This window comes from Protopterus annectens, chromosome 1.part1 (genome assembly GCF_019279795.1).
Source record: "Protopterus annectens isolate FY-2018-M chromosome 1.part1, PAN1.0, whole genome shotgun sequence".
NCBI lineage: Eukaryota > Metazoa > Chordata > Ceratodontiformes > Protopteridae > Protopterus > Protopterus annectens.
Window position 1 is genome coordinate 886,991,101 of NC_056726.1, and position 25,000 is coordinate 887,016,100.

Below are 25,000 nucleotides of genomic sequence, written 5' to 3' on the forward strand. Positions count from 1 at the left end.
GGGCCAAGGCAAGGGAGGCAGTAAGAGTGGAAATCCTTATGAGGTATTTGTTTACCACAAGACAAGCAATTATTTACTTTTTCAGTAATTTCTGACATCGGCTGAGGCAAGAAAAGGTCCCCAACGGGGTACTTAGCTTTTTTGATGACTTCGGTTTCGAAGAATACAGGAGCTGACCGACTTGCACTTGCGAACTGCTTCTGCTTCGGGCACCGCACGGCAAGAAAGACTGAAGACTGAAGAAGATGGCGTCGGCTGATGCTTATGTACTCTAGCCGCTTCGACGTCAGAGAGAAATGCGACATCAGCCGACGTCGGACACAGACTTTGGAATCCGACCGACCGAAGGCTGCCTGAGGCAGGACAACCCATATGTTATGACTGCAGTTGCATTCTTGAAGGACATCTGACTCCTACGGCAGAGAGTCTTACCTTCTACCTCGCACCTGGTCAATGTATCCTTCACCTGTGGACCAAACAAGGATGATCCATCAAAGGGAGAATTGGTGAAGGACGCCTTGAAAGGGTCCGCAAAGTTGCATAGCCGCATCCAGGCGTGACGTCGTAAGGCAACACCTGTGCCTGCGGCTCTACTCGCCCATCTGCAGCATATGAGACCAGCCGCATGGAGGAGTTAACGATGGAATTCAGGGTTGCCAACTGGGAGTTCATTGTGTCTTTGAACCCCTCAGCTGTAGGATCCTTTATCAGTTCACCCATATCCTTGAGTAAATCTCTCTGGAGGCAGTGAAGTGGCATAAGTAATTCAGCGAACACATTGAAAAGGTCGCTGATGAGAACATCCGCTTGCCGTACCTGTCCATGGTCCTAGATTCCTTATTAGGAGGATGGACAGGAACCGAAGGATCGGCTAACTCCTTCTTAGTGGCCGCAGCCACCACCATGGCATCAACAGGGACACCTCTGGATAAAAATCTTTATCTCTAGAGGCAGTAATAAATTTAGATGGTCTCCTCGGGGTGGGTTCCACTGAATCAAGAGCCGTCCAAGCCTTCCTTGCCACCACTTCCATAAGGGGTCAAGGGGACACCCAGGAGGTAGAAGTCAGAGCCAAACGCCTCAAGATACACTGACTCATCCTCCGAACGGTTAAGGGCTGGCCAGTTCCCCCTCTGTTTGAGGATCTCAAGGATGTCAGCAAAGGAGACATCCTCAGAGTGGGATCGAGGGAACCTTCAGATTCCTCTAAGTCAGTGTCAGAGGTGATAGACTCAGGGGAGTCAATGTGCTTCCTCTTGCACTGCCTCTTCCTAGGGGGATCTCCTACCGGGTCAGGAGAGGCCTCGGAAGAGGAGGAAATTCCCAATGGGGAAACTTGAGGAGTTGGCTCTCTGCAGTCTAAGGCAAGGGGGTGAGTAGAAATCACCGCAGGCACTGTAGATGGGGGGGCTGAAGGAGCCGACTGTGGGGCAGACCCTGGTTCTAGCACGCTCCGCATGACTTCCAAGGCACCCCTGTCAGGCAAGGCCAGAGGCCCCCGTTCCGAAGAGACAAGGACCTCCCATGGCACCGACAGGGACGGCTCTGAAGCCGATGTCGGAGCCGAACTCACCAGCGCCAAAGCCCCGAGAGGGAGACGGGGTCGGACAAGGGTCCGATGCAACTCGCCCCCTCGGAGCAGACGAGGGAAGCTCGGCGCCGAGATCCCTCCAAGGAGTAGATCGGAGCAGACGACGGAGCCGAAAGGGAAGGTATTGGATCCGACGCACCGACAGTCATGGCTCCGACAAGCCCTGGCTCCGAACTCAAAGGAGTCGGAGGAGGAATGTATTGGGGAACGGGAATAGCCACTGACTGCTGAGTCGGGCTATGCAGCATTTGGGCCAGTGCCTCGGACTTGAGAAGTCTACTCACTACCCTTTGCAAATCATGGTCAGATAACCTGGAAGACCATGAGGAATGAGTTTTATGGCTCCGTTCGGAAAGAAGAGGTGATCCTGGTGCCAAATGCATGGAGCCGATAGAGGGGGATCTGGATCTCTTCCTAGACTGTGGCTCCGATAAGAGTATTGGAGCCAATGTAGTTTTATCAGCCTCGGCTCCAGCCGGAGCCGAGGTAACAGTATGAGGCTTGGAAACATCGGCTCCGGCCGGAGCCGATGTCGAAGCCGACTTAACTTTTCCAGCAGTCGACTCAGAAACCGGAGCCGACTGTTTGGAAGTTTTAGAAGGCTTCCCCGACACAGACTGAGTCGGGGGGCCTTCAGGCTTTAATAAGCCCCGCAAGATTAATTTGTTCTTGCGTTCCTGCAGGACTCTAGGGCTAAAACCATGACAAACAGCACAAGAGTCCTGCAGGTGCAAAGGTCCCAGGCAATACACACAAGTGTGACCGTCTGTCAGAGACATTTTCTGACAGCACGAGTCACACTTCTTGAAGCCTGAGACCTTAGCGTCTTTTGACATGGTGAAAGGAGTGCCTGACAACAACACAAACACACTGCAGACACACCCTTTACCAAAGAAAAATATTAAATTATTAAATTATTAAGGCTAACACAAAGCCACAAACACACATACAAGCCCTTAACAAAAAAATACTAATTTAGTCACACTAAAGGACTGGGGAAGGAAGGGCAAGGCCTACAAGTTAAGGGAAGAAAAGGAAGGGAATATAGACCCGAAAAAACAGGGGTCGATTTATCTAAATATTAATTAAACTAAAAAGGTTATGGTATGAAACAATAGGGGGTTAAGAAATACCTATTACAGTAAAAACTCTCACTGACCTGCCTGAGCCGGTAAAAAAGCACCTCGTCAGCTATAGCGGCAAACGAGATCTGAGGAGTTACCGCCTAACATTGTGGGATATAGGGGAGCCTCGAGCCGGTGGAATTAGCTCTCGAGCTTTAGTATTGGCCGAGTCGGAGCTGAGGATCGGCTCCAAACCCATCCAGCAAGAATGAAGGCGAGATGGACAACTTAACATTATATGTTTTTTCATTGTTTGCCTGTAGTGGTCCTTTAAGTAATGCAAAATCTGAGGAATATTTGGCACAGCTGTATCAGTTCCTTGTGCCTGGTTCCAAGCACAGAATCTCTTCCATTTTCCAGCATAAGCTTTTCTATTACTAGGCCTTCTGGCCTCCAAAATGACATCCATCACAGCTATACTGAGAGGTGTATTTTGTATGACTACATTATCCGCCATGCTGCCAGGTTTAAAGTCCTGAGTTGGCTGTGCAGGATCTGATTGTTTTGCTGGGACAGTAGATGAGGTATTTGAGGTAAGGTCCAAGCTGGGCATTGAGACAAGTTCTTTAGGACTGGAAACCAGTACTGGCGGGGCCAGTCTGGAAAAATCAGTATCATTTTTGCCTTTTCCTGTCTGACCTTTAGGAGTACCTTGGGGAGGAGAGGGAGAGGGGAAAGGCATATACTGATAGGTTTTTCCAGCTGAAAGACAGGGCGTTCACTTTCCATGCTTGTCTGTGATAAGTCCTTGTGCAGAATCTTTTTAGCTGGTAGTTATGAGGGGAGGCAAATAGATCTATGTCCGGACATCCCCATTTCCTTGTTATCATGCTGAACACTTGTGGATCCAGCTGCAACTCGTGGGGATCCATGAGGTTTCTGCTTAGTTCGTCTCACAGTGTATTTTTCCTTCCTGGCAGGAATTGTGCCTGCAGATGTACTTGGTAAGTTAATGCTGTGTCCCACAAAGTCATAGCTAGTCTGTAAAGAGGGTAAGAATGTGTGCCCCCCTGCTTGTTTATATACCACATGACCGTGGTGTTGTCCGTCTTTACCAGTAGTTGTCCTGAATGAAGTAGGTCCTTGAAGGCTGTCAGGGCATTCCGAACAGCTAGCATCTCTTTTTGATTGATATGTAGATAGATTCATAGGTTTATACTAAGCTGTCTGCCCTAAGGCATTTATAAGCCTAGCCCAGAGTTTTGTGGCTTACGCCACCCCTTATGTTAAAAAATACTGTGCCCATTAGTTTGTTGTGCCTCTGTCCAGCAGTGACACAGAGATGATTCCCGGGGTAAACCTACGATCTCCCATCCATCGGTCAAGATTTCTCTTGAACATAGCCAGCGAGGTGCTCTGCCTCACATGGACCGGGACTTTATTCCACAACATAGGGAGTCTCTGGGTGACAAACCTATCCCTCCAGCATGTCCTATTTATATCCGTGATGAGGTTTAAGTCGCTTGCTCTAGTGGATCTGGTAGATTTGGATTTTTTGAGGTGGAGCATGTCCATTAATTCTGGGTTGGACATGGCCTTGTATGTCAGGCACAGGTCACCTCTGAGCAGATGGTATGCGACTGAACAGAGCTGGAGTTTCTTCAGTCTGGCAACATATGACAGATTTTGGAGTCCCTTTATCCTTTTGGTGAGGAACTTTTGGGGTCTCTCCAATTGCTGCAGGTGTCGGGTGAGATACATCCCGAATGGGGCATTGTAATCGATCATTGGTCTGATAAGTGAAGAGTACAGGGGAACAATGACCTCACTTGATCTGGATGTGAATCTCTTCATGATCAGGTGGGCAATGTAGAAGGTTTTTCTAACCACTTTAGCAATGTGAGTGTCAAAAGAAAGGCCACTGTCAACCTGGGTCCCCAGGTCCCTGATAACCTCTTCTGTGCTTAGTGGATTGCCACCTATATGGTACCTTGGGGTTACCTTGTTTTTCCCGAAGGGTATGACTATACATTTTTTGGCATTTAACTTCAGGCCATGGCTCTGGCACCAGCTATCAGTTTCCGTGAGACCCCTCTGAAGAATATCTGTGTCCGATGTACTTTCCACTATGGCTCCCAGTTTGCAGTCATCTGCAAACTTTGTCAGCCATAGTCCTCCTATGTTTGCCTGTACTTCTGAGAAGTAGATGCCGAACAACAGGGGGCCAAGGACTGAGCCCTGTGGGACACCACTTGTGACCGGCTTGGAGTCTGACATGGCGCCAGCTACTCTAACCCTGTGGGTTCTGTCCTTTAGCAAGTTTGCAATCCATCTTGTGACTTATGGGTTTACATTTAAGCTGGTAAGTTTCTCTATAATACCCGAGTGGGGTAGTGTCGAAAACTTTTGCAAGGTCAAGGTAGGCTGTATGGACTGCCTTTCCCTCATCAATGGCCTTGGTGACTGTTTCGAAGAAGTCGACCAAGTTCAAAAGGCATGATCTGCCCTTGACAAAGCCAAACTGGGTCGGGTCCAATGTCTGCAAGTCCCCTATGTCTTTGTTTATGAGTTGCATTATGATCCTCTCCATAGCTTTGCAGACCAGGCTTGTTAAGCTTATGGGGCGGTAATTACCAGGGTCCATAGAGGCACTGCCTTTGTGGAGTGGGACCACAGTTGCCGTACGCCACTCCTTGGGTACGTATCCTGTGGTAAGGCTAAGATTAAACAGCTGCCTTATGTGCGGGTTTAGTTCCTCATTGAGTTTGTATAGCACACAGCCGGGGACACCATCCGGTCCCATTGATGCTGTGTTTTTAGCTTTAGAGAGAGCAGCTTTCACCTGCGCATTGGAGATGTCTGGGAGGCTGCACTCCGCTGGGATAGTTATCTCTCCTTTTGGGGGAGGGTGAAGTTTGCACTGAACCTGTCTGCCAGTATGTTGGCAATGTCTGTGGGTTCAGTGATTTTTGTATCATTTTGGACTAATTCTGAGCATATCTGGGAGTTTCCACCCAGGTTTCTAACATAGCTGAAGAAGGCCTTATGATTGTCTTTTGAATCTATGGCAATTTTTCTCTCAAAGTTGGCCTTGGATGATTTTATGAGTGCTCGATTTTTTACTAATAATGATCAAAGGTGTCTTCTCTTTTATGGATTTTGCTCTATCATGTAACAGCTTTCTCCTCTTATTGTAAAGTTTGTTTATGGCTGGGGTCCACCAGACTGGACGTTTGCCCTTGGTGGAAAGAGTCTTGGTTTTATTAGGGATTGCCTGATCCATGCAGTCCTGGAGGTGTTCATAGAAGGCATTTGTAAGGGCTTCCGCAGCTTGGGTTGTGGTTTCCACTGGCTCGGGGGGCCTTGAAGGATACCACACCAGTCTTGAGTAGTGTGAAGTTTGCTTTAGAGAAATTCTTCACTGTGATCTTTTTTGTTTGGGGTGGGGGCGGGATGTGGATATCCAGTGAGATTAGTTTATGATCTGATCTCACCAATGAGGGATATACTTCCAGTGTGGAGCATTTTGTCCCCATGTTTGTGATGATGAGATCTAGTATATTTTCTCCTCTTGTGGGAACGGTGACTAGTTGTTCCATAGCATTTGAATTTATGAACTCCAGGAACCATTGGGCTAGAAAGTTTGGGCTTGAGTAATGTTCCCAGTCTATATTCGGGTAGTTGAAGTCACCCAATATAATGGTGTCTGGAGATACATTTATACCCTCCAGTGTTTTCAGGAAGGCTGTGTGGGGTTCCTGAGTTTGAGAGGGTGGCCTGTAGCATGCTATAAATTGTAGAGCAGTTTTGCCTATGGTTAATTGCACTTGGATGGTTTCCGATGCTTCGTGCGTTGCCACCAACCTGGAGGTGTGGGTATCCTTGATGAATATGGATACACCCCCTCCTTTTGTGGTGTGGTCTGGGTTTTGGGGCCGGAACGCATGATACGAGGTAAAACCTGATAGTGCCGGGGTGCTCTCAGGAGCCGTGAACCAGGTTTCAGTCACAGCACAGACATCGATGTTCTCCATACTGAGAAGGGCCTCGAGTGCGTGCATTTTGAGATTTAGACTTCTGGCATTGAGCAGCATTACCCTTAGTTTCTTCCCATTTTTGTTTTCTAGGGTGGTAGGTTTAGAATTTGAGCCTTGCCTAAAAAGGCACTATGGGGTGGCAAGAGCCTTAGCCAATATCCGAATCCCAGGGTGACAGGTGCAAGCCGTCCCTTGCGAAGCAGTGTGGCTTGTCAAGCATGTCATCCCAGGCAGACAGACACTGGATCCCCTTTGAATGACACCAGAAATTAAGCCAATTGTTAAAGCTGATCATCTTGTCTCTATGTTGTGGCATCATTCTTGGTGAAAGAAGGATGCTGCTCAGGGTCAGGGTCATACCTGCCTGGGCTACATAATCAGAGAGCTCCTCTATGTCTCTTTTCATGTAGTCCAGGGAGGTACGTCTCAGGTCGTTCACACCAGCATGGACAATGACTGTATCATATTTGTACTTGCTGTGGAGTGACCCGAGTGCTTGTGTTATGTGGCAGATTCTAGCGCCCGATAGGCAGCTTACTGTGACCCTCTCCTTGTTCAGCCTGGTGAGTGGGACGTCAGTGTGTCTGACTATGGAGTCACCTATGACAAGTATGTTTGGTGTTGTATTTGGCCTTAAGGGCTGTGACTGCTTTGCACACTGATTTTGTGGTTTATGAGTTGCCTGTGGTGTGTCATGAGGTGGCGGTTGCTTGGGTGTCTGCTTTGGAGGCCTCGGCTGTTTAGGTAAATTTTTGCTCAGAGCCTCCGAGTATGCCTTTGTGTGTTTATGTGTTTGATTCATTGTTGTGATAGCTTTATGTGAGACTGGTTTTGTGGTGTGTGTAGTTGCCTTCTCCTCCTGTCTGGTCTTGCCAGTCCTGAGTTGAGAGAGCTCAGCCTCCAGTATGGCTAAATAGCTGCATCTCTCGCAAGTATTTGTGTTATGTGGGAGGAGGAGAGGGTTGTCTGTGTACATGAGGCAATTGTAACATTGCTTCAATATTCCCAGATTCACCAACTGGATAGGAGAGGACGCCAGCATCTGGCCCTTCGACATGCTAGAGAAATTAAGAAGTTAGGGGTGTAACTGAATAAGAGAGGACTTAGTAAGGAAGTGGGTACCCCTGGGGGGGGGGGGTTCCGCTAGTGAGGGACTTTGTATAATACAGAAGTGCTAAGCCTGAAAAGAAGATGCTTTTAAGACAAGTGCTGAGCTTTTTATTTTTGGAGAAAAAAAAAAGCTTTTAGGAACAAGTGCTGCGCTTTTAGTTAAGGGATATACTGTTTAGATTACTAGTAGAGCAGTTCTAAGGGAAAAAATGAAGAACAGACTTTATGGAGCCAGAAAAAGTTTAACCTTGTTAAACCGGCGCTGCCCGATGCTGCTCTAGTGGCAACTCCGCGCTAAATCGTGCTAAAGCAAGCTAAAGCGTGCTTGATAGCAGGGGCTGGAAAGAGCCAGGAATTGACCCAATACGGCCAATAAAACTACAGTTTCAAGTCAGTAACCACTCCCACGAGGGGCAGGGAAGCTGCTCAATGTTTTCACTGCCACTGATCAACAGAGAGATTTTCCTTTAGCCCAAGCAAAAATGGCCTCACAGAAACTTACAAACAGTTCAAGAACAGCAAGCCTGTAACTGAACTTTTTTAAATCTCAGAAAAGTGGGAAAAAGCAAGATTTTTTTTTTTTTGTTTTTTCAGAGATAGCAGAGGTTCACAAGTAATATCAAGTTATAACAGTGCAGTAAATGACCCCACACAAGAGTGCTAGGTCAAAGACAGAAAATATGCAAGTTTTGAGAAAAAACGATTTTAAAATTAAGTGCAAACAGGAAATTCAGTAAATAGCTTTTGGTTGTGCTCTAAATACAGCTACTAATGCAGAAATCAAGTTTAACAAGCCAGAAAATGCTCAAACTAGGCAACTATGCAGAAAAACTTAGCAAATAAACAGAGAAAAATACTTAAAATCTCAAAAGTGGCTCCCTTCTTCTCTCAGCGTTTTCTCCTCTTGGTGGGTGCTTCACCAACAGCCAACAAGCCTGAAAAGACCCCAAACCCATGAGGCAACTAGGTTTTAAGAGAGGAAGATGAAGGAGTTTTGTAAATGACACCTACTGGTAAATAAAACTACAGTTTCAAGTCAGTAACCACTCCCACGGGGGGCAGGGGAGCTGCTCAATGTTTTTCACTGCCACTGATCAACAGGGAGACTTTCCTTTAGCCCAAGCAAAAATGGCCTCACAGAAACTTACAAACAGTTCAGGAACAGCAAGCCTGCAACTGAACTTTTTTAAATCTCAGAAAAGTTGGAAAAAATCAAGATTTTTTTTGTTTTTGTTTTTTCAGAGATAGCAGAGGTTCACAAGTAATATCAAGTTATAACAGTGCAGTAAATGACCCCACACAAGAGTGCTAGGTCAAAGACAGAAAATATGCAAGTTTTGAGAAAAAACGATTTTAAAATTAAGTGCAAACAGGAAATTCAGTAAACAGCTTTTGGTTGTGCTCTAAATACAGCTACTAATGCAGAAATCAAGTTTAACAAGCCAGAACATGCTCAAACTAGGCAACTATGCAGAAAAACTTAGCAAATAAACAGAGAAAAATACTTAAAATCTCATAAGTGGCTCCCTTCTTCTCTCAGCCTTTTCTCCTCTTGGTGGGTGCTTCACCAACAGCCAACAAGCCTGAAAAGCTGCAAAACCCACGAGGCAACTAGGTTTTAAGAGAGGAAGATGAAGGAGTTTTGTAAATGACCCCTGCTGGTGAATAAAACTACAGTTTCAAGTCAGTAACCACTCCCACGGGGGGCAGGGAAGCTGCTCAATGTTTTTCTCTGCCACTGATCAACAGAGAGACTTTCCTTTAGCCCAAGCAAAAATGGCCTCACAGAAACTTACAAACAGTTCAAGAACAGCAAGCCTGTAAATGAACTTTTTTAAATCTCAGAAAAGTGGGAAAAAAGCAAGATTTTGTTTTGTTTTTGTTTTTTCAGAGATAGCAGAGGTTCACAAGTAATATCAAGTTATAACAGTGCAGTAAATGACCCCACACAAGAGTGCTAGGTCAAACACAGAAAATATGCAAGTTTTGAGAAAAAACGATTTTAAAATTAAGTGCAAACAGGAAATTCAGTAAACAGCTTTTAGTTGTGCTCTAAATACAGCTACTAATGCAGAAATCAAGTTTAACAAGCCAGAACATGGTCAAACTAGGCAACTGTGCAGAAAAACTTAGCAAATAAACAGAGAAAAAAATACTTAAAATCTCAAAAATGGCTCCCGTCTTCTCTCAGCGTTTTCTCCTCTTGGTGGGTGCTTCACCAGCAGCCAACAAGCCTGAAAAGACGCCAAACCCACGAGGCAACTAGGTTTTAAGAGAGGAAGATGAAGGAGTTTTGTAAATGACCCCTGCTGGTGAATAAAACTACAGTTTCAAGTCAGTAACCACTCCCATGGGGGGCAGGGAAGCTGCTCAATGTTTTTCACTACCACTGATCAACAGAGAGACTTTCCTTTAGCCCAAGCAAAAATGGCCTCACAGAAACTTACAAACAGTTCAAGAACAGCAAGCCTGTAAATGAACTTTTTTAAATCTCAGAAAAGTGGGAAAAAAGCAAGATTTTATTTTTTTTTTTTTTCAGAGATAGCAGAGGTTCACAAGTAATATCAAGTTATAACAGTGCAGTAAATGACCCCACACAAGAGTGCTAGGTCAAAGACAGAAAATATGCAAGTTTTGAGAAAAAACGATTTTAAAATTAAGTGCAAACAGGAAATTCAGTAAACAGCTTTTGGTTGTGCTCTAAATACAGCTACTAATGCAGAAATCAAGTTTAACAAGCCAGAAAATGCTCAAACTAGGCAACTATGCAGAAAAACTTAGCAAATAAACAGAGAAAAAATACTTAAAATCTCAAAAGTGGCTCCCTTCTTCTCTCAGCGTTTTCTCCTCTTGGTGGGTGCTTCACCAACAGCCAACAAGCCTGAAGGGTTGAGGGCCATGTGCCCTTAATGCATCTTCCTGCCATGTGGGCCCCCCAGGCATAATCTGATGCATCTGTTGTTAGTGTCCGCCTGGCTGGGGGTAATGTGAATGGCTGTCCCTTGTTTTGGTGACAAGCCTTTGCCCACCATCGAAACTCCTGTTGTAGGCAGGGAATAAGAGTAATCACTGTTTCCAGGCTGTGGCAATGTTGAGTCCAAACACTTTTTAGGTAACACTGAAGTTTCCTCATATGCTGTCTTGCAAATGTAATCAGTAAGATGCAGGATGTCATGAAGCCCAAAATCTGCAGAATTTTTCTTGCAGATAACTGGGCCTTTGCTGCCAACATTTTGAAATAGGTAGTCAGTTGCCTTTGTTTGCCTGGAGTGAGATAAGCCATCAGGGCAGTTGTATTTAAGCTTGAACCCAGGAATATTATCTCTTGAGAGGGTACTAGTTTTGATTTCTTTTCGTTGACCGTGTACCCTAGGCATGTTAGAAGTCTTTTCACAAACGCCAGATGCTGTAGAAGAATGTCCATGTTCTCTGCTTGAATTAGACAGTCGTCCAAGTAAGGGTATATTTGAATTCCTCTTTGACTGCAGACTGCAATTACTGGTGCCAGGCACTTTGTAAAGACCCTGGGCGCAGTAGATAAGCCAAAGGGAAGTGCAGAGAATTGCTAATGCATTGAGCCAGCCTTGAATCTGAGGTATCTTCTGCACAACTGTCTGATTGGTATATGCAGGTATGTCTCTTTTAGGTCTAGAGTCACCAGCCAAGCGTTCTTGCCCAGCATGGGCAGAAGCTGCTGCAAAGTCATCATCTTGAATTTTGGTATATCCAGAAATGTGTTCAGAATAGATAGGTCCAGTATTGGTCTCCAGGTCTTGTCCTTTCTGGGTACCAATAACAGTCTTGAGTAAAATCCTTGTCCCTGCTCTTGCTCTGGTACTTGTTGAATGGCCCCCCATGTCCATGAGGGATAAGACTTGTTTTTGTGCCTCTGCCCATTGATTTTTTGGCAGATCTGGCCAGCCGTTTGCCTTTGGCAGGATATGGAAATGGAACTTGTACCCTTGTGATATGATATTTAGCACCCACTTGTCCTGGGTTATAATGTGCCAATTTTGAGAAAAAAGTGCTAATTTTCCCCCTAAGTGTGCTGCCAGGAGATAAGTGCTTGGTGCAGGCAGGGGGAAGTCATTAGGACTATTTCCTGTATGGTTGTGATTTGTCTTCTCCAACTTTGGAGGTAGAAGCACCCCATTGCTTTGACCTGTAGGAACCTTGCGCCTGGGTTCTGCCTCTAGGGCATCTGGATCTGCCCCTCTGAGGTCTGTCTGACACAGGAAAGGACCAATTCTTTGTAGGCCAGTATCTAATAAACCTAGGTGGCTGTACTTGTAAAAAATCTTTGACAGTTTGCATAGATTTAGCTTTGTCCTCCATTTTCTTTAACACCTCCTCTGCCTTAACACCAAATAAAGTATCATGTTGTAAAGGTGCATCTAATAATTTAACTTTGACATGATCAGGCATATTTTGTTCCTTTAACCAAGCATGCCTCCTAATTACAGAACCTGTAACTGCAGCCCTGCAGGAGGCCTCCAAAGAATCAAAACCACATTGCAAAGTATGCTTTCCAACTTGTTCAGCTGCATGCAATAAATCCTGTATTTCCTTGTTTTCTGCACATTCAGAGTTTAATAACATTTTCTGTTTAAGTAATGCCATGACATGTTGCTGATATTCGAGCATATGAAACTGACAGTTTAAGGCCCTTATAGCCAAGGTAGCAGATGTGTAAACATTTTTTCCCCATCTATCCATTGCCCTCGAATCTCTGTCAGAGGGGGTAGGGTTTTTTACAGCGGAAGCCTTACCTCCTTTGGGACCCTGTGAAATAGTTTCTGGGTCTGCAGCAGGGTTTTAAAAAGGAATTTATGAGAGTCAGGAACCCTGTAGTATCTGTCAGGCTTAACAGAAGCTGGAGGTAAGGAGTCAGGGGGAAGACTAGACTCCGAAAACACATCATCCACAATATCTAACACAGGTGGGATGGCTAGCAGCCTGTGTTGAGGTAGTAAAAGGAAATCCCTGAGTCTCTTTTTAGATTCTGAAAAATCTTGGCTCTCCCAGTGGAAATGCTCCCTCATGGTATGCAAGGTTTCCCCAAAAGAATAGTCCTCTGGAGGAGAAGCTGAAGGTATAGATTCTTCAGCATCAGAATCTTCATGGGGGGAAGAGAATATTCCTGATCAGAAGAGGACTCAGAAGAAATAAAACCTGATCTGAAGATTCATAGTCAGTCTCTTGCCTAGGCCTCTTATCAGGAGGGGGATGGGAACCCCTGACCAAGGTAATTAAGTCTTCGGCTATTTTAAGCATCTGTTTTTTGGGCATAGAGGCCTGTCCACGTGGCTCTTGAGTTTGTTTCTTTGCTTTAGAAGGTGCTTTAGTCTTTGCCTTTGAAGCTGAGTTTGGCTTAATGTAAAGATGTTTAGGTCTAAATACACCCTCAGAAGCCAGTGCCTGCTCAGTGGCTCCGGACCCATCTGAAGGAATAGTATCCGAGGCTCCAATACCTTAAGTTTCCAGCGGCATGGCCGACTCCACGTGGGAGTTGGTAGCGGGTTGCAACTCTAAAGTAGCGGGCGTCAGGGGCTGCGAAAGCACCTCACTGAGAACCGGTGAATCGGCGACTGGCTTGGGAAAAGCTTTGTTATCGGTTTTGGGCCTTGGTTGTCTATCTCTCTCCTTTTTTTTTGCGTTTTTTGTGAACTCCGGTAGTCGGATGGCTATCCGATGACATTTCTGGATAATTAAACCGGCGTCCAAAATAGTTTAAAGCAAAACCATACCGACGCTTAATAGTGCGTTGGTTAAATCTAGCACAAAACCGACAACCAGCAATGTTGTGATCAGGGCCTAGGCAAGGAACACAGTAAGAATGAAAGTCCTTATGAGGTATTTGCTTTCCACAAGAAATACAATTATTAACTTTTTCTGACATCGGTCTGGAGCAAGAAAAAATTTCCCCAATGGGGTACTTAACTTTATTGAAGACTTCGGATCTGAAACTCGAACACGAAAATCTCAGGAGTCGGACGACCAGCACTTGTGAACTGCTTCTGCTTCGAGCACCACATGGCAAGAAAGAGTACAGAAAATGGCGTCAGCCGCATCTTTTATACCCCTGACGACCTTATATCAGGGAAGGGGAGACAGCAGCCGACGCAGGACCCAGGACTTTGGAATTCAGGCCGACTGAGGGCAACCTGCCAGCAGGATTACCCAAATGTAATGACTGCAACAGTGAAACACGAAGAACATCTGGTCCAGTTTGCAATGAGTAATAAAGGTATGAGGAGATGCCCATGTAGCTGCTGCACAAAGGTCATCTAAGGAAGCTCTAGCATGAAAGACTGCAGAAGCTGCAACAGCTCTAGTTGAATGAGCTTTGACAGGACGTGGAGGTTGGAGGCCCTTGAAATGATAAATAAAGATGATGCAATCCCTAAGCCATTTAGCTAAAGTAACCTTGGAAACTGGGTTACCTAAAGAAAGTGAGGAAAAGGCAACAAAAAGTTGGTCGGATTTTCTGATATCCTTTGTTCTGCGAAGGTAAAAACATAATTGCCTGTGAATGTCTAATAAGTGTAGACAGTACTCCCCTTTATTGGAGAATTTAGGGAAAAACAGTGGTAGATGCAAGGTTTGATTAATATTAGATTCTGAAACTACCTTTGGCAAGAAGAAAAGATTAGTCCTGAGGGAAACCCTGTCCTTGTGGAATATTAAATGGGGGGCTTGCAGGACGAGACTTGAATTTCCGATACTCTTCTTGAAGAAGTAGTAGCTAATAAAAACAGTTTTCCACGTCAAAAATTTGAAGCCACAAGTAGCTGAAGGTTCAAAAGGGGATAGAGTAAGAGACTGTAGGACTAAGGTTAAATCCCATGGATCAGTGGGTTCTTTAAATGGAGGCCTTAACATTAGGGATCCCTTCAAAAAGGCTTTACAAAGTTTATGTGACATAAGCGAAGAACCATCCAAACCAATATGGAAGCTAGATATCGCAGCCAGATTGACCCGAATAGTAGAGGCTAAACAGCCAGATTAAGAGCAGTCAGAAAATCTGAAACTTTATCCACGGGAGCCGTGTAAGGGTCAAGGTCATTGTTAAAAGCCCATCTATTAAACTTTTCCCATTTACTCAGTACAGTTTTCTAATAGAAGGTTTGTGATAGACCAAAATGATATGTCAGACAGGTGATGTGAGGTAAGGGAAGAATGTCTGGTAATCATGGGAATTCGAGAAGCCACATAGTAAGCTTAAGCTGTTGGAGATTCAGATGAACTAACAGATCTGGAGCTGGGTCCAGAATAAAGAAGTTATGTACTCACCATAACGTTCCATCTGAGTAGGTACTTCATTTGTCTGCAACCTGTGGGTATCGGATCCGACTTCGGATCCGAGCCGGCAGCTTTCCAAGCTCCAAGATCTGAGCTCCTAGCTCCTCCCCCCTACCCATAATCCCCTGCTACCAACCACAATACCTCAAATCGTTTTTTTTTTTGCCTTACCAACCTGGAAATACGAAAAATCAACTGCAAAGGTGATCAGAAAAATCCCGAAAGGTTTGGGGGATGGCAGGGGGGGTCAGTTGCAGACAAATGAAGTACCTACTCAGATGGAACGTTATGGTGAGTACATAACTTCTTTATCTGAAGTAGTTACTTCATTTGCTCTGCAACCTGTGGGACAGAGTCCCCAGCTACCTTATAAGAACCTGGGTGGTCCTTACTGAAGGATATTCCGAAGCACCGCGGAGCCAAAAGAAGCCCTACTTCTCGAAATCACATCTAATTTATAATGAGAAATGAACGTATGAGAAGAGGACCAAGTAGCTGCTGAACATATGTCGTCCACTGGAACCCTAGACCAGAAGGCTGCTGAGGTGGCTACAGATCTTGTAGAATGAGCACGGATACTAACCGGGGCTGGTTTGCCAGACGATATATACCCCTGAATAATACACTGATGGATCCAATTTGCTACAGTGACTTTGGAAATGGCTTTACCCATGGCTGATTTTGCATACGAGACAAACAACTGGTCCGACTTGCGAAACTCTCTAGTCCTATGCAAGTAGAAACGCAGCTGTCTGTGTACATCCAATTTGTGTAATGTGTATTATCCCTTGTTCTGAAAAGTTGGAAAAAACACTGGTAGATTTATCGATTGATTTATATTTGCTTCTGAAGCAACCTTAGGCAAGAAAGACGGGTTAGTCCTGAGGGACACTCTATCTTTGTGAAAGATAAGGTGAGGAGGTTTCATACACAATGCTTGTAATTCTGAAACTCTTTTGGCCAAAGTAATAGCCACTAAGAAGGCTGTTTTCCATGACAAGAACTTCAACGGAATTGAGGCCGCAGGTTCGAAAAGTGGACTCGTCAAGGCTTGCAAGACTAGAGTGAGATCCCATGGGGGAACCACAGACTTTATCGGTGGATTTAAAAGGAAGATGCCTCGTAAGAAGATTTTGCACAACTTTGTAGATGCTAAGGAACCTATGCCATCACCCACATGAAAATGGGAGATGGCCGCCAATTGCACCTTAACCATAGAAGCGCTTGCTCCCTGTCGAAAGATCAACGAGAGGAAGTCCAGGATGGTCGGAGTAGGGACAGTAAATGGGTCCAAGCCCTTATCTTTGGCCCAAATGGAAAAACGTTTCCATTTACTGTTGTAAAGTTTTCTGGTAGATGGCTTATGAGCCGCAACCAGAATGGCCTTAACAGGAGATGAGATACTGGGAGTCCTAGCCATTAATCGAACTGGATCAGCCAAGCCGTAAGCTTGAGGTTGACCAGGTTCGGTGTTGGGCAATCCGCGGGATGAGAGATCAGTTCTGGACTGGGATCCAGAATCCACGGAGGAGCCACACTGAGACCGCAGAAAGGGGAACCAGATCTGCCGAGGCCAGAATGGGGCTATGAGGATAACTCTGCTCCCCAACCGACAGGCTTTCTGAATTAATTTCATCATGAGTGGAAGGGGGGGATAAGCATAAAGGAGCCCGGGAGGCCAAGCATGGACTAGAGCGTCTCTGGGGGTTTCCCCTCTGGGAGGAATTATTGCGAAGTACTCACTGCATTTTGTGTTTAAAAGAGAAGCAAAAAGATCGCAGCGAGGCTGACCCCATTTGTGGAAGATCTGCTTCGCAACAGATGGATTCAGAGACCACTCATACGGAGTGAGAAGCACCCGACTTAGCTTGTCCGTTAATATGTTGGATCATCCCGGGATGTGCGTTGCTACCAGAAAACGGTTGGTGGAGATCGCCCATTCCCAAACTCTCATGGCCTCTCGACACAGGGGATAGGATCTGGTTCCTCCCTGTTTGTTTATATACCAGACTACAGACATGTTGTCTGTCTGGATCGCAATAGTCCCCAGGGGAAGAAGGTCGTGGAGAGCTTGCAACGCCAAAACCACCGCACTCATCTCTAGGACATTGATATGCAATGCGGTCTCTAGAGGAGTCCACGTGCCTTGAACAGATCTGCCTGAACAATGCCCCCCCCCAACCGAGGCAAGAAGCGTCCGTGGTCAACGTGGCTTCGACCGGGGGGGTCACAAAAGGCCTCCGTTCTCTGAGTTCCTGCGCATGCAACCACCAAAGAAGGGAGTCCCTGCAAACTCTGCTCAGCGGTATCGGCGTGTTCAACGGGTGGAGTAAGAGGGACCATTGGACTTGAAGGGTCCATTGTAATATCCACATTTGCAGATGGGCATGGAGTGAAAGACCGATCGCTGCTGCCATAGACCCTAGTGTCCTCAGGACTAACTCCACTGGAGAAGGACTCCGGAGAAGGGCTAACACCTGATAAGACAAGCTGTCTAGTCTGACTGATGTTAGAGTAGCTCGACAGATTCGAGTATCCAACCTGGCCCCTACGAATTCCAGGGCTTGTGTGGGGAACAGGCAGGACTTCTGCAGGTTTACTGAAATGCCTAGGTTGTGGGCTAGAGTCAGTGTGTAATCTCTCGCTACAGAGAGCTAATGCCTGTTGGTCGCGGTAAGGAGCCAGTCGTCTAGGTACAGGAAGACCTGAATGCCCTGAAGTCTCAGGTGGGCTGCAACCACCGCCATGACTTTGGTGAACACTCTGGGGGCTGAGGTGAGGCCGAATGCAAGAACCTTGAATTGATAATGACTGGCTCTGAGCCGGAAGCGGAGAAACCTCCTGGATCATCTGTCCATCAAGATGTGGTAGTAAGCATCCTTGAGGTCTATGGAGCACATCCAGTCGTTCTCCCGCAGAAGGGGGAGGATAGATTGAAGAGTGACCATCCGGAACTTTTCCTTGGGTATAAACAGGTTCAGAGCGGAAAGGTCTAAAGATGGGTCTGAGGTCCCCCGTTTTCTTTGGCACCAAAAAGAACCTTGAGTAATAACCCAATCCGGACTGATCTGGGGGAACGGGCTGGATGGATCTTTTTCTTAGCAGCTTCAAAATCTCTGAAGCCGCTGCCTCCCTCTGATCGGGTGGGACATCGGGGAGGCGTCTGGTTTTGGGGGGAAGATTTAAGAAAGGAATGAAATAACCTCTGGAAATGATACGGAGCACCCATCGATCCGTTGTAAGGGACTCCCAGTTTGACAGGTGCTCTGTCAACCGCCCCCCGACTGCCTCCAGACAGGGACAGTCGGGCAAGCCCTCAGGGCTGTCAGCGGTCTGTCGAGAAAGGTTCTCTAGACCAAATTACGCTGCCCCTCTGCCTCTGGGCCGGCCCACCTTGTCCTCCTCTGCCTCTAGAGGACGAGTGGTCCGCAGCTGGATGGGATTGCTGAGACTTGCGGAACCACAGCTTCTTTTGTCCCCTCTGATTCCTGGAGAAGGATCTTTGGGGACTAGAGAAGCGGACTCCAACGGCCGACAGCGTCTCCCCGTCCTTTTCGCTTTGGACCAGCGTATCGCGAACGGTCTTGCCGAAAAGAGCAGAACCATCAAAGGGGGCGTTCGCGAAGGACGCCTTGAAGGGATCCGCGAAGTCGCAAAGACGGAGCCAGGTGTGACGTCGTAAGATGACCCCTGCTCCGCTGGCTCTAGCGGCTCCTTCCGAAGCATGAGAGAGGAGCTGCATAGACGTACTGGAGATGGATTTCAGAGGGCCATTCGTGTCGTAAACACATTCCTGTCTCCGACCGACATGGACTCCGGGGGGGCTTCAGCGTATTCCTTGATCATGTCTCGCTGTAGCCTGATGGTATGTGCCATATAGTTCAGTACCCTTATGGAAAAGGTCGCTGAAGCAAACATCCGCTTCCCAGTCGGCGCCGAGAGAGAGGTGCGCTCCGAAGCCAACAGCTCCGAAGATACAACTCCTTCGGATCCGACGCTCAGCCCTCGGCCCCGAGAGCTCGGATCCGACAAGCTCGAGGGCATAGTCGGCGTCGAAGAGACCAGCGCTATCGGCGCCGACAAATCCCTGGTTCCGAATGGGCCCGGATCCGATGACTCTGAGATCCGAAAACGAGTCGGAGAAGGAGTGATTGGGGCAAACATGGGGGCCGCACTCCCCCCCAGAGGGGGGGGGAGGCAAGAGCACCCCCATCTGCATTTGGGTCTGCAAAAACAGACGCATCATCCGATCCATGTCCGCTTTGGAGATGCTTTTAGTTGACCTGGAAGAAGTAGTCGAGGCGGGCCGGGAAGGCCGCCTCGACGACCTCGAGGGAGACCGATCTTCCTCCTCCGGCTCTGGCGAGAAGCTAGGTGAACGGAGCCGAGAGGAGAAGGATCCGGAGACCCCCGAAGGAGACTTAGCTATTTTTGCTGGCGGAGCCGAAGGGTGAGACTCGGCCCGCCTTTTATGGGATCTATGTCTCTCCTTATCCTTGTGCCTCTTCTTAGTTGAGGAGGCACTAGTTTCCCCAGAGCTCAAACCCGAAGAGGGAGGTTGAGTCCCGGGTTGAGGTGAGGGAACACAGGGCGCTGAGGCAGCCGGAGCCCGAACGGGAGAGGAAGAAGAAGCTGACTCCTGGGGGAGCTTTCCCGGCAGGATCAGCTTGCTTTTTCTGTCCCGAAGTGCCTGGGGGTTAAAGGCCGCACAGATCTGGCAGGCCTCTGAAAGATGGGCTGCCCCCATGCACAAAACGCACTGAGCGTGGCCATCAGCTGGGGAAAGCTTTTGGCCACACTCAGTACATTTAGAAAAAATGGCCTTAGGCCCTTCGGCCATGTTAAACACACACACACCCAAACGCTAAGGGGGGAGGGGGAGTGACAAAAGAAATACTAACTAACTGTACCAGAAAAAATTAAACTAACACTAAAAGGGTAGAAAAAAAAGGTTTACTACCACACACACACGATTTTTGAAACTTTATGAAAGAAACGATCTCACCCAGCCAGGAGCTCTTCAATGGGAAAGCTTCTTCAGCCGCGGCAAAAAACGATCTGGGGTAATGTGGTTGGTAGCAGGGGATTATGGGTAGGGGGTGGAGCTAGGAGCTCAGATCTTGGAGCTTGGAAAGCTGCCGGCTTGGATCCGAAGTCGGATCCGATACCCACAGGTTGCAGAGCAAATGAAGTAACTCCTTCAGATCCAAGGTTTCCAAAGTAGATGAGGCCAAATGAAGGGAAACCAAACCTGTCAAGGCCAGAACGGGGCAATGAGGATTGATGTGTTCCCTGACCTCTTGGCTTTCTTTAGAAACTGGAATCTCAGGGGAGTCAGGGAAAAGGCAGACTGAAGACCGGGGGGGGTGGGCAATCATGGAGAACATCGTCTCTGGGTGACTCCCCCGGAGGGGGGGGGTTAGGGCAAAGTAACTGCTGCACTTGTTGTTCAGAGGGGACACACACAGATTTCAGCAAGGTTGACCCCCAGTGGCGGACAATCTTCTCCATCAACACAGGATTGAGAGCACTTGTGAGGCTTTAGAATAGTTCTGCTCAGCTTGTCTGCTACCACGGTGGAGGTCCCCAGAATATGAGTTGCCATGAGAAAGCGGTTGGAAGAAATCAACCATTCCCAGACTCTGAGGGCTTCTCAATAAACTGGGTAAGATTTGGTTCCTTCTTGTTTGCTGATGTACCAGACCATCAACATGTTGTCCATCTGAATTGCCAGTGTTCCCAGGGGGAGAGCATCTTGAAATGCTTGCAACACCAAAAGCACTGCCCTCATCTCTAGAACACTGATGTGCAAACTGGCCTCCAGTTGGGACCAAGTGTCTTGGGCTGTCCTTCCAAGATAATGCCCCCCCCCCCCGCAATCTGGGAAGTATCCATTGTCACTATGGCTTGGGGCTGTGGAAGGATGAAAGGACAGCCCGAAAGAATCACGGAATGGAGCCACCAAGACAAGTCTTGTTTGCAGCGATTGGTGATCAAGATGTAGTATGACATCTGCTGATTCATTAACGACCATTGGGAGGCTAGAAGCCACTGTAGAATCTGCATGTGATATCTGGCCATGGGAGCTAGAGTTACAGAGGCTGCCATCGAGTCTAGGGTCTATAGGATGAGTCTGGCTGGAACACTTCTGTTCTGAACTATATGGTTTACTTGTCATCTGATCTTTTGGAGCCTCTCTACTGGGAGTGAAGCGATTCCCGTAACAGTGTTTAGCAGAGCACTGATAAATTCCAGCTGTTGTGTAGGTTGTAGCTTTGACTGTTTGTAATTTACTGTAATGCCTAATGAAGCACAGAGATGTAGGATGTAATCTCATGCCCTTTCGAGTTGATGCCTGGGTAGCGGTTAAGGGGCCAGTTGTTCAAGATAAGGAAAAACTTGAAATCCCTGCAGTCTGAGATGAGCTGCTACCACTGCCATGCATTTGGTAAGCACCCTGGGGGCTGTGGTGAGACCAACGGACAGTGGTCTGAACTGAAAATGACTCATCTGGAATATTTGTCCACTTCTATATGGTAATACACATCTTGAAGATCTATACAGCATATCCAATCATCTTTTTCCAAGAAAGGAAGTGTGGACTGTACCAAGACCATCCGGAATTTGGTTTGCTGAAAGTACAGTTTTGTACCTACCATAAATGTAGATGTCCGATAGGTATGCATCTGCAGTCATCACATATGGGTTGTCCTGCCTCAGGCAGCCCTTCGGTCAGCCGGATTCCAAAGTCTGGGTCCGGCGTCGGCTGATGTCGCCCTTTCCCCGTCAGAGCGCCTGGGGTATAAAAGCGTCAGCCGACGCCATCTTCCTCAGTTTTTCTTGCCCCAGATGCCAGGTGCCCTCTAAGGAAGGTTAAATTTGAAGAAATGCAATAAATTCCAAAAATGCACAGAAATATATATATGTAAATATAAAACAAATACACCATAATAGATAACCCCAGCTAGCTATGAGAGGGAAAGGTACCCAATAAATACCACAGAGGGGAAGGAGGGAGGGTAAACCTGACTGCAGATGCATACCTATCAGACATCTACATTTATGGTAGGTACAAAACTGTACTATGTCCTTCAAGGATGCATCTGCAGTCATCACATATGGGTAGAATACCATAGCCAATCTGGGAGTGGAGGATCTATGTAAAGGATGGTGTAGCTAAAATTCCCTGCAGGACTGCCGTAGCAAAGCCTGCTCTGGATCTGGAATATAAAGGTAAATTGTAATGCATGGAAAATGTATGCACGGAGCTCCATGTAGCAGCTTCTAAAATGTCCTTGGTAGCCACCCCTCTTAAGAAGGCTGTGGAGGTGGCTGTGGCTCTGGTGGAATGAGATCTAATGTTAGCTGGCACAGTTTTTCCATGAAAGGAGTAACAAAAATGAATGCAATTCCCTATCCATTTTGAAATTGTCTGTTTGGAAATTGCTTTTCCTTGTGCGCCAGCAGCATATGCTACAAACAGCTGGTTAGTTTTTCTGTAACTTTTAGTTCTGTCCAAGTAGTAGCACAACTGTCTGTGTATGTCCAGGGTGTGCAGAAGCTTTTCCCCTTTGTTTTGTGGATTCGGAAAGAAGGTAGGCAGGTGAATAGTTTGGTTTAATGAGACCCTGGATACCACCTTTGGCATAAATGAAGGATTGGTTCTCAATGAGACTCTGTCCTGATGAAAAATAAGAAATGGCTGTACTGCCATGAGGGCCTGTAACTCAGATACTCTTCTTGCTGAGGTTATGGCCAGAAGGAAGGCAGTCTTCCAAGACAGGAACTGTAGTTCTGCAGATGCTGCTGGTTCAAAGGGAGGCAGTGTTAGTTTTTCCAACACGAAGTTAAGGTCCCAAGTAGGCACTGGTGGTTTCCTTGGAGGATTGATGTTTTTAATTCCTCTTAGAAACTGTCTTAGGAGAGGATGAGAGAAGACAGGTGGATCAGTATTGTACTCTGCTGAAATTGCTGAAGCATGAATTTTAATGTAAGAGTAAGACAGGCCATTGTGGAGCATTTCTGCCAAGTATTCCAGGATATGTGCCATGTTCATCACTTTCGCATCTAGGCCCTTTGTGGTGCTCCAAATGTGAAATATTTTCCATTTTGCTGAATATGCCTTTCTTGTGGAAGGCTGGCGAGCTTCCATGATGATATCCTTCACTCTCTTGGATAGCCTATCCTGGGGAGGAATCAAGGTACTTTCCAGGCTGTTAGTTGCAAGGTTTTCAGGTTGGAATGCATAGTTTTGTAATTGTGCTGTGTCAGGAGAAGTGGCCATTGTGGAAGAGGCCATGGTTTTGTGCATGACATGCTCTTTAACAGTGGACACCAGTGCTGTCTTGGCCAGTCCGGAGCTATCAAAATCACTTTTGGCTGCTCTGTCCTGATCTTCAGTAAGAACTTGGTCATTAATGGAAGAGGTGGAAATGCATACACTGTTAGAGTTCTCCAGCTGAAAGAGAGGGCGTCCACTTTCCATGCTTGTGGGTGGTATGTCCTTGAGCAGAATTTCTTCAGCTGATGATTGTGGGGGGAGGCAAAGAGGTCTATGTCCGGCCTCCCCCATGATTGTGTTATCTGAAGGAAGATGTCTGGGTGCAGCATCCATTCGTGCGCATCCATGATGTTTCTGCTTAAGCTGTCTGCCAGTATATTGTCCTTTCCTGGCACAAACTGGGATTGCAGCTCTATATTGAGTTTCAAGGAAAGTTCCCATAGATTCATTGCCAGTCTGCAGAGAAGGTAGGAATAGGTGCCTCCTTGCTTATGTACCACATAACTGTGGTGTTGTCTGTCCTTATTAGCAGGTGGCCTTGATGCAGAAAGAGTTTGAAGGCCTCGATTGCATGCATCACTGCCAGCATTTCCTTTTGGTTTATGTGTATGCGTAGCTCTTTTTGTGACCATAGTCCTTGAATGCATCTGCCCTCCATGTGCGCTCCCCATCCGTGGTCTGAAGCATCCATTGTGATGGTTTGGCTGGCTATTGATTTGCTGAAGGGCAGACCCCTGTTTGACTGGCTTGCTTGAGCCCACCACAGAAATTCCTTTTGAAGGCATGGGATGAGTGGTATCAAAGTTTCCAAGCTGTGACTGTGCTGAGTCCATAAATTCCTTAGGTACCATTGTAGTTTCCTCATATGCAGCCTTGCTTGTGGAATCAGAAGAATGCAAGAAGCCATGTAACCCAGGGCCTGCAGGATTTTCCTTGCAGTCAGCTGAGTTTGTCTTGACAGATTTTTGAAGTAATCCGGTAGTTGACTTTGTTTTTCTTCTGTGAGGTAAGCCATTTGGGTGGTTGTGTCTAGATTCGCACCCAGAAAAGCTATTCTTTGGGATGGAACAAGTCTTGACTTGTGAATGTTGACTGTATATCCCAAGTAAGTGGATGGCATAATTCAAGTGTTTTACTAAAGTTTGTTGGCTGTCCGCTTGTATAAGGCAGTCGTCCAGATATGGGTATATTTGAATCCCCTGAAGTCTGCAGTGTGCAATTACTGATGCCAGGCATTTCGTGAATACTCTGGGCGCAGTAGATAAGCCAAAGGGCAATGCTGAGAATTGATAATGCTCTGAACCTGCAAGAAATCTGAGGTGTCTTCTGCAACTTTGTCTGATAGGGACATGCAGGTATGCCTCCTTGAGGTCCAGAGTTACCAGCCAAGACCCCTTGCCCAACATGGGAAGGAGTTGCTGTAGAGTCAGCATTTTGAATTTTGGCACAATGAGATAAGTATTCAGTGCGGACAAGTCGAGAATAGGCCTCCATTGCTTTTCTTTTCTTGGAACAAGGAATAGTCTGGAATAAAATCCTTGGCCTTGTTCTGAGAGAGGAACCTTTTCTATAGCTTTCATTTGCATTAAGTTGGAGATTTGTTTCAAAGCCTCTG